Below are 12,678 nucleotides of genomic sequence, written 5' to 3' on the forward strand. Positions count from 1 at the left end.
GGTGGTTCAATGGCTGGTCTATCACTTATTGGCCACATCTTCATGTTTGGCATAGGTTGAATAAACCTATTATATGCTTTCAGGTATGTTTCCTTCTTATACCAGTGAGCAACAAATGACTCAATAACCCAATCCTTATAATGAATTGATGTAAGTGCATGGCCACAAGGAATTCCCTTTAATTGCCATGACCTACAACTACACACCTTATTTTTTAGGTCAACAACATGTTTATATGGTGGATCATTAATCTCAAAGCCAAGAACACCATTAAACTTTACCTCACAATTATCTGCAATTTCAACATTTTTTCTAAGAATATCCATAGCCATTGGTGATACATCAGTAATCCATTTTTCTGAAAATTCTCTCATTTGATTCATTATTTCCATAACTTTGACTCTTATTTCCTCTAGCATAGTGATTATTGATTTGAACCTAGCACCTAAAATTCAACTGTTGAAAGTCTCACACATGTTGTTCTCAACCACATCACACTTGTTATGTTCTTTAAAATATGCCCTACACCATGCTTCTTTGTTATACTTTAACAAAAGTTCAACAATGCCTACTTCTAACTCACTCAAGTCATCAAGTTTGAACTATAAAAGTACCTCAAATGATGCCCTGGCAACCTGCCAGAATTTTCTTCTCCTTTTTTCACCCCTCCAGTCTTTCTTCCAGTTTGCCCATATATGCCTAGCACACCATCTAATTTCAGCATTTGGCAATACATCAATAAGTGCAAGATGAAGACCCTGCCAAACAAAGAACATTTGGCATACAACAATGTTAAACATCAATTACTCCAAAAATGAAAGAATAAATTTAACAAATAATATAGTAATACCTTCACCTTCTGTAAGCTCCAAATCATGTTTGATGCACTTGAGAAGCCAAGACCATGTGTCATTGGTTTCTTTATCAACTACTGCCCATGCTATAGGGTACATCTGATTATTTTCATCTTTGAAAATGCAAGATAACAGTTCACCTTTACATACACTTTTAAGAAATGCACCATCTAAACCAATAATCCTTCTACACCCTTCTTTCCATCCACTTTTTAAGGAACCAAGACAAATATAGATGCTCATAAACACCTCTTTTCCTGAAATTGTATTTTTGGATGTCCTAATAGATATAGTAGTTCCAGGATTTGTGGTCTTTAATTGCTTAACATAATCATACAACCTAGCAAACTCCTCTCTGAAATATCCCATATGTTCATTCATAACCCTCAATTTTGCCTTTCTACCGCTTGTCTTACTAACATACAAACCATACTGCTTTTGTATCAAAGACTGAATCTGATGTAGTTTGATGGTAGGCTCACTCATAATTCTCTCCTTGTAATGTTTACTAATCCAAATGGGAGTACACAGTTTGTTTCTTGTTCTTTTAAAACACTTATGGACAGGAAAAATATGTTTTAACACTGAAGTTTCCAGTGTTACCATCAATACTTTCAAGAATATGCCAAGGACAACCCTTTTTCTTACACTTTGCCCTTATCATTTCCTTCTCATTAGGTTTCAACTTAATATTAACACCCTTCTGAATAGAGTAAGTTTGCAGTGCTTCCTTGAACTAAATGTGATTCAAAAATACCATATACAGTTTAAATAAAACCTTTTTAGGAGTTGAATCAAAGTAGATCTTTGTACTTTCCTTCCTAGGTATAGGATCTACCACTTCATCATTCTCAACAGGATTCCCATCATCTTCACTAGTGTCACTACCAGGATCTGAGTTATCAAAATAAGGGCTATCACAACCCAAATTGCCTTCAAATTTCCCCCTCAAGTCCTTATAAATTTCTTCAAAACTAGCATCTATACCTATAGGACCAGATGGTATCTCATCTAGATTTACTCTATCAGCCTTCTCTTTAACTTGTTTTTGAATATTAGACTGCCTAGCTTGAAGCAACTCCTCATCCAAATCACTTAAATCATCAATATTTTCATCAACATCATAGAGTGAATCAGAATGCTCTTCAACTCTAGGGGCAGGGGCTTGTTCTTCAACTAAAGGGGACTGCTCTTCAACTAAAGGGGGCTGATTTTGGTTTAAATCCCTATTTTCATTTTCATCAAATGGTTGAGATGAAGACACACCAGCCCTATCTATTTGTGGGGAAGATGACATATCATCCCTATTTTTGTGTGGGGAGGAGTACACATCAGCATTATCTTGTTATGGAGATGAGGACACATCAGCATTAGTGTTAGGCAATACAAGTATCTCCTTAACAACTAAAGGTATACTAATGGGATGTACAACATATACATCAACAAAATTATCACCCTTCAAACTATCAAGAAAGTTTAAAACATTAGAATCAGTATTTAACATGTAAAACGTACCCTTCTTGTTGACTCTACATCCAAATGTCTCAACATTTTCAACACCCAATTCCAGTGCTATTTTATGAAACAACATAATATGCAACTCATCTACATCTATATTAATCTTTTCAACACTAGTGATTCCATTGGCATACCTTAAAGTAGGATCAGATACAAAACAACCCCCATAGTGAAATTGAAGTGTCACTATAGTTAAGGCCATTACCTTATGATGCCTGTAAAGTCAAAAGAAAAACAACTACAGTTAAACCATAAACTTACCATGACTGTAACAAAAAGCCCTAATTTTTTAAGGAAATAATAAATTATTGTAACAGTTAAAGCCATTAAATTACCATGACTATAATTGTTGTAACAATGGACCACTAACACTATCAATACCCAAGACAATTGACCAGAAATAAAATATTAATTTTAGTCAAAATTGAGATTTTACGAATAAACCCTAGAATCTACTTGAATTCACGAAATATGCCATTGAAGTCACTCGAAGTCATACATCAACTAAGAAAGCATATTACACTAACATTATACCCAAACCAAAGTAAAATCCCCAAAAAATTTAAGAAAATCGAATGATAATCGACCCTAAAATCAAACAGATACGCACGAGAAAAAAAAAAAACTAACGTAAAAGGCAAGAACTTACAACAAAAATCGGAGTGAAACTGAGCTTCAACTGAGCAAAGGTTTGGAAAATCACAGACGAACGTGTACATATTAGTGGAGAAATCGCGGAGAGGAGAAGAGGAGAAGTGAAAAAGTCGCGAAGGTTTGGAAAATTTCGCCGGGCTACAAGAAAGTATGGAATTAGCAACAATATTTCGGCAACAACTATATTTTTCTTGGCTTATATTAATAAATGGCAACAACTTGATTTAATTGTTAGTATATCTTTTAATTTTTAACCACAATATTTTTATTGTTGCCAAACATTCCAATATTGTTGCTATATTATATTATTAATATGATTTAATATAAAAAATTTCAAATATAATAAAATTGCAACAACGTTTTGGCAATAACCATGATATTGTTGCCCAACTTTATTAAATGGCAACAATTTAATTAATTTGTTGTTATATTAGAAAATAAATGGTAGCAATAATTTTTTATTGTTGCTAATATACTTAAATTAACAACAACTTATGTGCCAGTTATATATGGCCTAAAATAGATTTTTTTTAGATTTCCGCCAAAGAAATAGTGATCTTTTTGTTCCGCCAAAAAATTGTAGAAGTTTCCCAATTTTTATTTTTCTTTCCCACGATTTTCTTGAGCCACTTTATAGTTTTCTCCAAAATTAAAACTAGGTTTTCTATCTCATTATTTCAGTGAGAACTAGGTTGTTCTTGAAGTCTATCTTTGGTGAGTTTTCTTTATAATTTAGTCTCTTTCCAAAATGATTGATGAATTCTTGAGGATGATTTAGTCTCTTTGATTATTTTGTTCTTGTTTTTTATTTAAGAATGCTTCATAAACTTTGTTAAATTTCAATTTCATGGAGAAATTACTTGATAGACATTCCTAAAGGTAGCGACCTTTTCAATTTCAGATATGGGTCAAGGTTCTTTGTTTGATTTGTGCAATTTGGGGTTCTTTGAGGTTTTGGGAAAGTAAAATTATAATTTTTTATGAAGAAATTTATTTTCTTGACATTAAGCAGTAGCTTTTTGAAGTGTGGCTAATTGTAATCGAGTTCAACTTGGATTGAAAAGGGCCTGCATATGTGATTTCTGGTGAGATCTTTATTGCTCGACCATATGAGCAGTAAGAATCATAGTATTTGGATCTTTTTTTCAATGATTAGTTGTTTCTTCTTTACGTAATTTGTTGATTTAGTTTTGAAAGTTGAGATTTTCATGAAGAAACTTGATTGACATTATTAAACTTTTTCAAGTCTTGATGGGTCAAGATTTTTTGTTTGATTTTTGTAATTTGGGGTTCTCTGAAGTTTTGGTAAAGTAAAATTATGATTTTTTTTATGGAGAAACTTATTTCTTGACATTAAGCAGTAGCTTTTGAAGTGTGGTTAGCTGTAATTGAGTTCAACTTGGATTTAAAGGGGCCCTCCAAATGTGTTTTCTGGTGAGATCTTTATTGTTCCACCATACGAGCAGTAAGAATTATAGTATTAGGATCTTTTTTTTCTAGTGAATATTTGTTTTTTCTTTACTTAATTTTCCCGAAGAAATAGTTTGGTTGATATTGATTATTTCTTGGTTTGTCTAATTAGGTGTTCTTGAAGTCCATTTTAAATGTTTTTTATATTCCCTCAGTAAAAAAGATTAATGAATGTTCATAAAAAAAATTGGTTGACATTGTTAATGGTATTTAGAAGTGTCGATCTAGGACTCTGGATTTAAAAGAACCTCAATGCTTTCTAGAGTGATCTTTCTTCCTACAAAAAGAAGTTGTAAGAATCAGTGTGTATGTGTGTAATATTTCTTTTGTATGATCAAAATTTTTTTCAATTTTACCGTTTGTTGATTTATTCATATTGCAATAAAAGTTGATGTCATAGTTGCTGTCTGGAAACTTTCTGTAGAAGTTCCTTGATATCCCTATAGAATTATCACACTAAAGAATGAGTCCATTAACATTACTTAAAGCTAGATGAGACTGCTTGATTCTTAAGTAATGAACCTTTTTCTTCTCTGGAACGTGTAGTATTAATTGCCATACTTTGAACAAACTTATTAACTTAGCAGGGGAAATAATTACTATACCTCAATTAGCCAATCTATTCGGATAGATCACATTCTCTCGTTAATGTTAACATATTAATCTTGAACAATACTAGTAACAGTTATGGTGTTTCATGGCAGTATCACATATATCCCCTGTCAACATCTCCATAACCAGCAACAAGGGCAATATTTTCTGCAATCATAACATCAGTAGCCCTCATGAGACCATGGAGCAGCAAGTGGCGGCATCCACACAAGCTGTCAAACTTGCTCTTGGTAATAGAGTCATTAACATTAAAGCAGGGAAAAGCAAAGTACCATTAGCCTGCATTTGGTAAAGCCTCGTTAACAGCAGTGGTAGTTTCCTCTGAAACACCAATAAGTCTCTCCTTCATCTTAGTGTATTTTATAGGATCAGTCTTTTAAACTCTCTTTAATAATAGTAGGAACAAGTTGAAACTCAGCACTACCCGTAGATGTCTTCAATATGAGTGCCTCACTAGTTGAAAATCCTCTTGAGGTTCCTAGAATAGATGCAAGGCTTGTAGAAACCATAGTTAGGAAATGGCAGAATATCAAATCCTAGTCTCTTGGAAACTATCACTGTCTCAACAGATTTTAAGAAGTTTTGGATGGTCAGATGCTAAAGATTTGGACAGACCGTGCACATAAATTCCAGCATGGTTTCTTTTGGGAGTACAAGCTTTTAAACCTGTCCATTGACAGTGACTGTATCAGCTGATGGTCGGCGTGCTATTGTGGAAGATACTCTCAAAGAATCAACTAGTTTAACTGATGTAGCCCATCCAGAGCAGAATGACTCATACAGTACTACCTATACAACTAGGTACAATATGTCCTGCGCAAACTCCGATTGGAAAATTGTGGAAGGAGGCGTCCTTAAATCACGATAATGGATGTATCTGTTGACGAAGTTTCATGTACAGTGTCTTTTTGTTTATTTTGCTTTACTGTCAAAGTTAGGTAAATGGTTAGTTTTGGCTAATATTAATATACCTTGTTTGGATCATAAAATTGAAACCACCAAGACAAAATTTATTGAGCCTAATTTTTATACTATTTTGAGTGCAGGACACCTTTCAGCTTCTGGACATACAACACAATCAAGATACTATTCTTCAAACTGTAAAAAAATTGTATCGATATCGTCGTAGCAGACATCATGATCATTTCAAGAAATTTACTACAAAGGAGGAAAGTTTGCAAAACATACCAACAAATGTCAATGAAGCTGAATGGAAATTCTTGGTGGATTACTTTAGCTCTGATGATTTTAAGGTAGTTAAAAGTATCAAAATTAGGCCTTTTATATTATTTATTTTCTTATTTGACTTCTTACTATGCTTAATTCAAAATATATCTCTAAACTCAAAATCAATGCAGAAAATGAGTGAAAGAAATAAAAGTAACAAGGCAAAACAAGAGGTGAATCATATTTGCGCCAGAAAATCTTTTCAAGCAGTGTCTTATGAAGCGGTGAGATATGTCTTTCTTTAGATAGATTATGATTACATTTTCTTGGATAACATAATTTTATTTGTTTTGCTAGAGGAACACACACTGGAAAAGAGCCAAACTTTCAAAAACTTTGGAAAATAACTCACATGAAGCCAAATGAGATTGGGTTACTAGTGCTTCTACTGAAGAGAATGTAGATAAAAAAATCTTATCTAAAGAAAGAGCAACTTCAAGTACAACGAAAGGAAGCAGAAGAAGAACGTCGTAAACGAGAGAGTGTAGAAAACAAACTAATGGAAGTGAAAAGCCAACTTGAAGAAGAGCAAAAAAATCGAGAAGTAATGGAAGCTCGTTTAGTGCGTGACCAAAAATTGTTAAAATAGAGTGTAATGGCACTCACATATCATTTGCAGAATTCCAAGGTATTTATTTATAGTGTACATCGCTAAGCTAGTAAATTCTTCATTACTAATTCTTTTCACTCTCATTGTACATCTTCGCCTCTTGCTCGTTCTATACTTCCTTATACGACATACCAAGTTATTTACTTGTACCATATGTAATAGAATGGCCTCCCTGATACAATTCTCAATATAATTACCAATTCAACTAGTTCAAATGAGACAAGTTCTGCAAGTCTAATGAATGACAACTGGGTAAGTAAAATTCCTAAATTGTTTTAGTAAAGTTCACTGCTAGGATTATTTAGTAGGTATTGGTGCAACTTTTATTTGAATGAGTATTTAACGTAACCTGCATATACAAGGGATCAGAGTGTGTGATGTCTTCTATTGAGTGCATCTAATAGTCATTAGTATTATTATTATTACATACTGAACTAGTGATACTGTTGATGTTTCTAATTGATTACCAAAGATATGTTGTTAGTTTGTTGGACGATCAGTTTGTTAGCTTTCTGTTTGAGGTGATTCTGGTGAAATGCATATGACACCTAGCTCTACCCATTATGCATTCATCTATCATTTTAATTACAACAGAAAAACACAATATGTAAAAAATGTGTTTTAGATACTTATTTTCTTCGAGCTTATGGTCTTTATATTGATGACAATTGTTGGAAGATTTACATGGAAAGCAAACACAAGAATCAGATATGCAAAAAGAATTGGACAACTTGAAAGATAACTTGACTTTTGAGAAGCAAAATTTAGAAATGGCTGCATATGATTGTGATAAATTCAGATCTTTGTGTGATGAAAAAGATGCAGAGCGTAAGGTATTTGTTAAATGCGATTCAATTTAATTTATAAAGAAGACAAACATCTCATTTTATTACTCCATTCATTACAGGTTGCCCAAATGGAGTAGCGAAACTTAGAAATGCAGCTTTCGAAGTTGAGTTCTCAAGGTTTGAAGAAAATTATTCCGAAAGAATTGGTTGAAGCAAATAATCAGGTAAATCTATAAATTTATATTTGACCTTTGCTTCTTATCCAGATTAGTCAACTACAAAACACAAATATGTGACTTTCACTTGCAGGTCTTAGAAAAAATCCAAGAAGAGGTGAAAACTTGTGCTATGTTGCATACTGCAGAAGAAACAAAGAGGAAGCTTCTGAGTGAAAAATCATCACTTGAGAAAAAAATCATAGAACTGGAGAAAAGGAAATCAAGTGAGGTATGTTACCTAAATATCTCTTGTTTAGCATGAACTATATATTTAATATAAAGTGGAGTACTATTGTAGTATTGAGCAAGATAGAGTCTATGTAGTAATGCAATAAGATGTTAATCAAAAGAGGCTAACTGCTCTAGTTTTGTAAGTTGTTAGCTTATCTGCTAACTTTTGGGGCAATTGATGCTTCTCTTTCGTTCTAGATTTTTTTCAAAAATAAATTAAATGAGTAACTGAGATGTGGAATAATTTGTAACCAGATGATTATACTTCAAAGTTTCAACATGTTCTGTTGAATAAAGTTTTTAGTTTTGAGAAATGTGATTGTCAATACATGCTTAATATTGGGATTGTTGGAGCCTTTTTTCATTCCTGCTAATTCCTTCAAATTTAGATTGTTTTTCCATGTAATTGGTTTAAGCAATCATAGAATTAGTATTTTGTAGTCTTCTAAGATGCGTTTGTTTTGTTTTTTCATGTTTCTTAATGTAGTTCAGTATAAAAAATGTTATTAACGGTTTCCATATATAGTCGAAGTTGATGTGATTATGCTTAGTAGAGGTGGTGGTGGAGAAGGCTAGAAAATTTATGTCATGGATTGATGGCATTGTTTTTTGAATGGATTGTGATTTATGGTTCACTTAGATCACATTAACACTTGATATTCTAGTGTGAGAACTGAAAGTTAGACTATATCAATTGTCTAAGATGTCACAAACCTTTCATTTACACATAGGACCTAAATTTTTATGTACCAAAGCTTAGATAAACATCTTAATCCATAATGACTTACATTGCTTGCCTCCCAAATGACTGTTTATCCTACTTTTCCTGTGAATATTACAACTCTCTTGATTTTCACATCCAAGTAACCTTAATGGAAATATAGTGCTATCTAAAGTGAAACACACAAACCATTAAGGAAAAACATGGTTGTGTGCTAAGATTGTGCTGGACATACATAAATCAAAGAACTTTTAGTACTAAACCTGCAATAGTATTAACCAAATAATCACGTTTCCCAGCCTTGCTAGAGTTCTGGGATGTTAACATAGTTGGAGGCTTGGAGAAGAGGAACTTTGTGTTGACACTGATTTAAATATAGAGAACTAGTAAAAAAAAACATAAAACTAAATACTACAAAAAAGAAGTAGTGTTGAAAGGATATTAATCTTCAGGTATAATAAAATTCTAGCAACACTACAAATGAAAGGTATGTAAACACTAGAATCTTTTTTTCCCCAAAATATTATCATTACAGTTTTTTCTCAAGTGTAAATGAAATAAGGAGATCTATCGGTAGATCAAAGAGAGTTGGGGCATACTGAGTAGAGTGTATTATCACGTGATTCTCTCTGATTTTTAAGTTTATATTTGTCTATTTTATAACTTTGTCAAGATATATATAACTATATTTATCTTTTATTTGCAGGATGAACATGCAATTCAACACTGTTCTTCAAGACAAGTATTACTGGAAGAGGATTATTCAGAAATTATTAGATTATTAGAATATATATTATTAATGACCTTAGTTATTAATTTTCTTACCAGTACAAACATGTAGAAGTATTTAATTTCTTAGAACTAGTAAATATATCTAGTGCATCAAACTTATGTATCGACCTTTGCAAATTTATATAATTCTTAATTTAAATATTTGTGTAAATTTTCTAAAAGAAATGTATGTTATGTAGGTAGAAACTATTTTCAAATTATAGCTAAAAGTGTATTGAAACTATATGATCTCTTGCAACAAAATATTTTGTTGCTAAAAGCCTTCCCAACAAATTACTAACTAATTTTTTGGTAAGTTTTTGCAACAACTAGTGTTGTTGGTTAAAAAAATAATTTGTGGCAACACTAAATTTTGTTGCAAAAACTTTTATAAGCCACAATTATACAAATGTAAAGCAACAATTTTTTTGGTTGCGTGAAGTCGGTTTTTGGCATCAATATATTTTGTTGTTGCAAAAACTTTTCGCATCGACGTTTATTGCAACAACATGCAACAATTTTTTTATTGTTGCCAAAAACACTTTTTGTAACAACATTCAATATATAGCAACAAAAAATGTTGTTGGGAAATACCATTTTTCTTGTAGTTGGACTATTTTTAGTTTAACGTGAGTCATTTGTCACGTGGAATATAATATCATACGTGAATTTTATTTTATTTTCTTTTTGGCCAATGTGTACGTGTTTGTGCAACACGCACCATACCACAATCAAAAAAATGTTTAAAATGTTGGGTTTGAATGGTTTCAAGGGTCCAGATGACAAAGTGATAAGTAGAAGGGTCCATAATACAATCATATACAAGTATCTGCCTTAAAAAAAATGGAAAGGTACAAAAAAAATGTATTTTCTTAGATTTAATAATAAGATAGTATTTCTTAATTATAATTTAGAGTAGCTATACATTTATTCTTGTATTTTATTAGCTAATATTTGTATATTATTTATTATATTTAATTTAAAAAACAAAAAGAACTTACCATTACTCTCACCCACAACCCCACACCTACCCTCACCCCACTTACTCCTCCACTACCCCAACACTCCCTCACCCCCTACACATTATATACATACTACACTACACCATAAATTGACCCAGAAAAACACACACACACGCAAACGTACAGCAAAAGAAAAAAAAGGACCCCCCCAACACCCCGCCCTCATTCCCACATATCACCAACACAGTACTACACACTAAACATTTTCCTACTACATACAGACGTACCAAAAAAAAAAAAGGATCCAAACATTTTTTTTTTCTTCCAACAACACAAAAACCATACATATACCACCACAAATAACCTACAAAAAACTTGTGGGTGTTCTAATCGAATTTTGGTCAAGATTTTATGGTATTCAATTTTACATTATCTTACTAATATTTATTTATGGAATTTGATGTAATTTTATGATAAGTTTTCTACTGTTTTGTTTTATTCATAATTTGATTGAAATGAATAATTTGTTAGTTGTTATATCTCTGTTTAATGAATGAAGGCAATTTTATTTTATTTATTTCTATTCGTTAGTTGACCTTTTAAAAATGAACTGGTTATGACATTGTTCTTGTCTTGATTTAGATAATAATGATAAAGTAGGGATTGTTAGGCTAAAAAAATAAAAAATAAATTATTGTTGTTTTATTTTATCAAACAAAAAATGAAATTTATTTTTAACAATTTGTTATTTGTCTTGTTTGATTAGAAAGTGTATGCTTAATTTTGACATTACAAGTGACAAAAATATAATAATATAAAATAAAAAATAAAAAATAAAAAATAAAAAAAGAAAAAGAGATAAAAATGATGTCAAAATTATATATTGTACCCTCAATATTTAGATATATTTTACTTCATTTGGTTTTATGTATAACGGGAAAAATATTTGTTTTTTAATGACTAGATGAATTTTAGGCATGTTAAGAATATTTGTTTCAATTAAGAATGTGGTTACACATCTTTTTGAAACACTTAAAAGAAATTCAAGGATGTGGTGACACACCTTGGCAAAATTATTCTAATAAATACTTTATTTAATTAAAATCAAGATGTGAGACATACAATATTAGGTGACACATTTGAGAGAAGAAAACAGTTATGCTTCTAAGCCGGTATATGCTAAGACCAAGAATGCAGCGATGCATCTAAATGGAGACCGATAAAATCTTAACAATAAAATAAATATGAGTAAATCATGGCCTGTAATAATATATTCAAAAAATAATAATTAAGATAAGTATGAGTCAATTAAAGCGACCGTGCTAGAACCACAGGATTCGAGGGATGTCTAATACCTTCCCCTCGGTCAATAGAATTCCTTACCCAAACTTCTAGTTCGCAGACCAAAATTAAGAGTCATTGATTAGGGATTTAAAAAAGGGGGACTTGGAACACCATAACTCAATTTCAAGTGGCGACTCTGAAAAAATATAATAATCTCTAATCAATACTGTCACTTAAATTGGGAAAACCCTTTCCGCAATCCAAAAGGGGTGTGACAAAGGAAAAAATAACCGTCGATTTGATTGTTGTCGTTGGTTCGGTTTGGATTGGATTTTTTAGTTTTTTCGATTTGAAAATAATAAATTAAATTTGTTGATCAGTATACGCATCTCGGTAGACACAAACACTTAATACATGAATAATCCACAAGAAAGTTATTATGGATTCAATTAAGTAATACTAGAGTTATTATTACGCGAATAAAGTTATACAATTAAAAGAAAGTGTGACTATATGATGTGACATAGGTAAAGATTAAAGTAATAGATTATGATGGACTAGTCTAATGGTTTTAATAGTTGGACTAAAATTTAAGTGCATGAACTTGAGAAAATGGTAAAGTTAAGACTTAAGTTGATTAAAAAATTTTACAAAATATTTATATTTTATTTATGAATAATATATAAATAATTATAAAATTATATATATAATTTACGGTTCGGTTTGGTTATTTTTGCGATTTTTTTTTAGTAAAACCA

General features: G+C 31.5%; 1 pseudogene; it reads left to right on the forward strand.

Moving 5' to 3' along the window:
• The first annotated feature begins 6,834 nt into the window (after positions 1 to 6,834).
• On the forward strand, positions 6,835 to 7,953 carry LOC125833092 (uncharacterized; annotated as a pseudogene).
• Positions 7,954 to 12,678: the final 4,725 nt, after the last annotated feature.

Source organism: Solanum verrucosum, unplaced genomic scaffold, assembly GCF_900185275.1.
Source record: "Solanum verrucosum unplaced genomic scaffold, falcon-dt-bn FXZP01000036.1, whole genome shotgun sequence".
NCBI classification, from domain to species: Eukaryota; Viridiplantae; Streptophyta; class Magnoliopsida; order Solanales; family Solanaceae; genus Solanum; species Solanum verrucosum.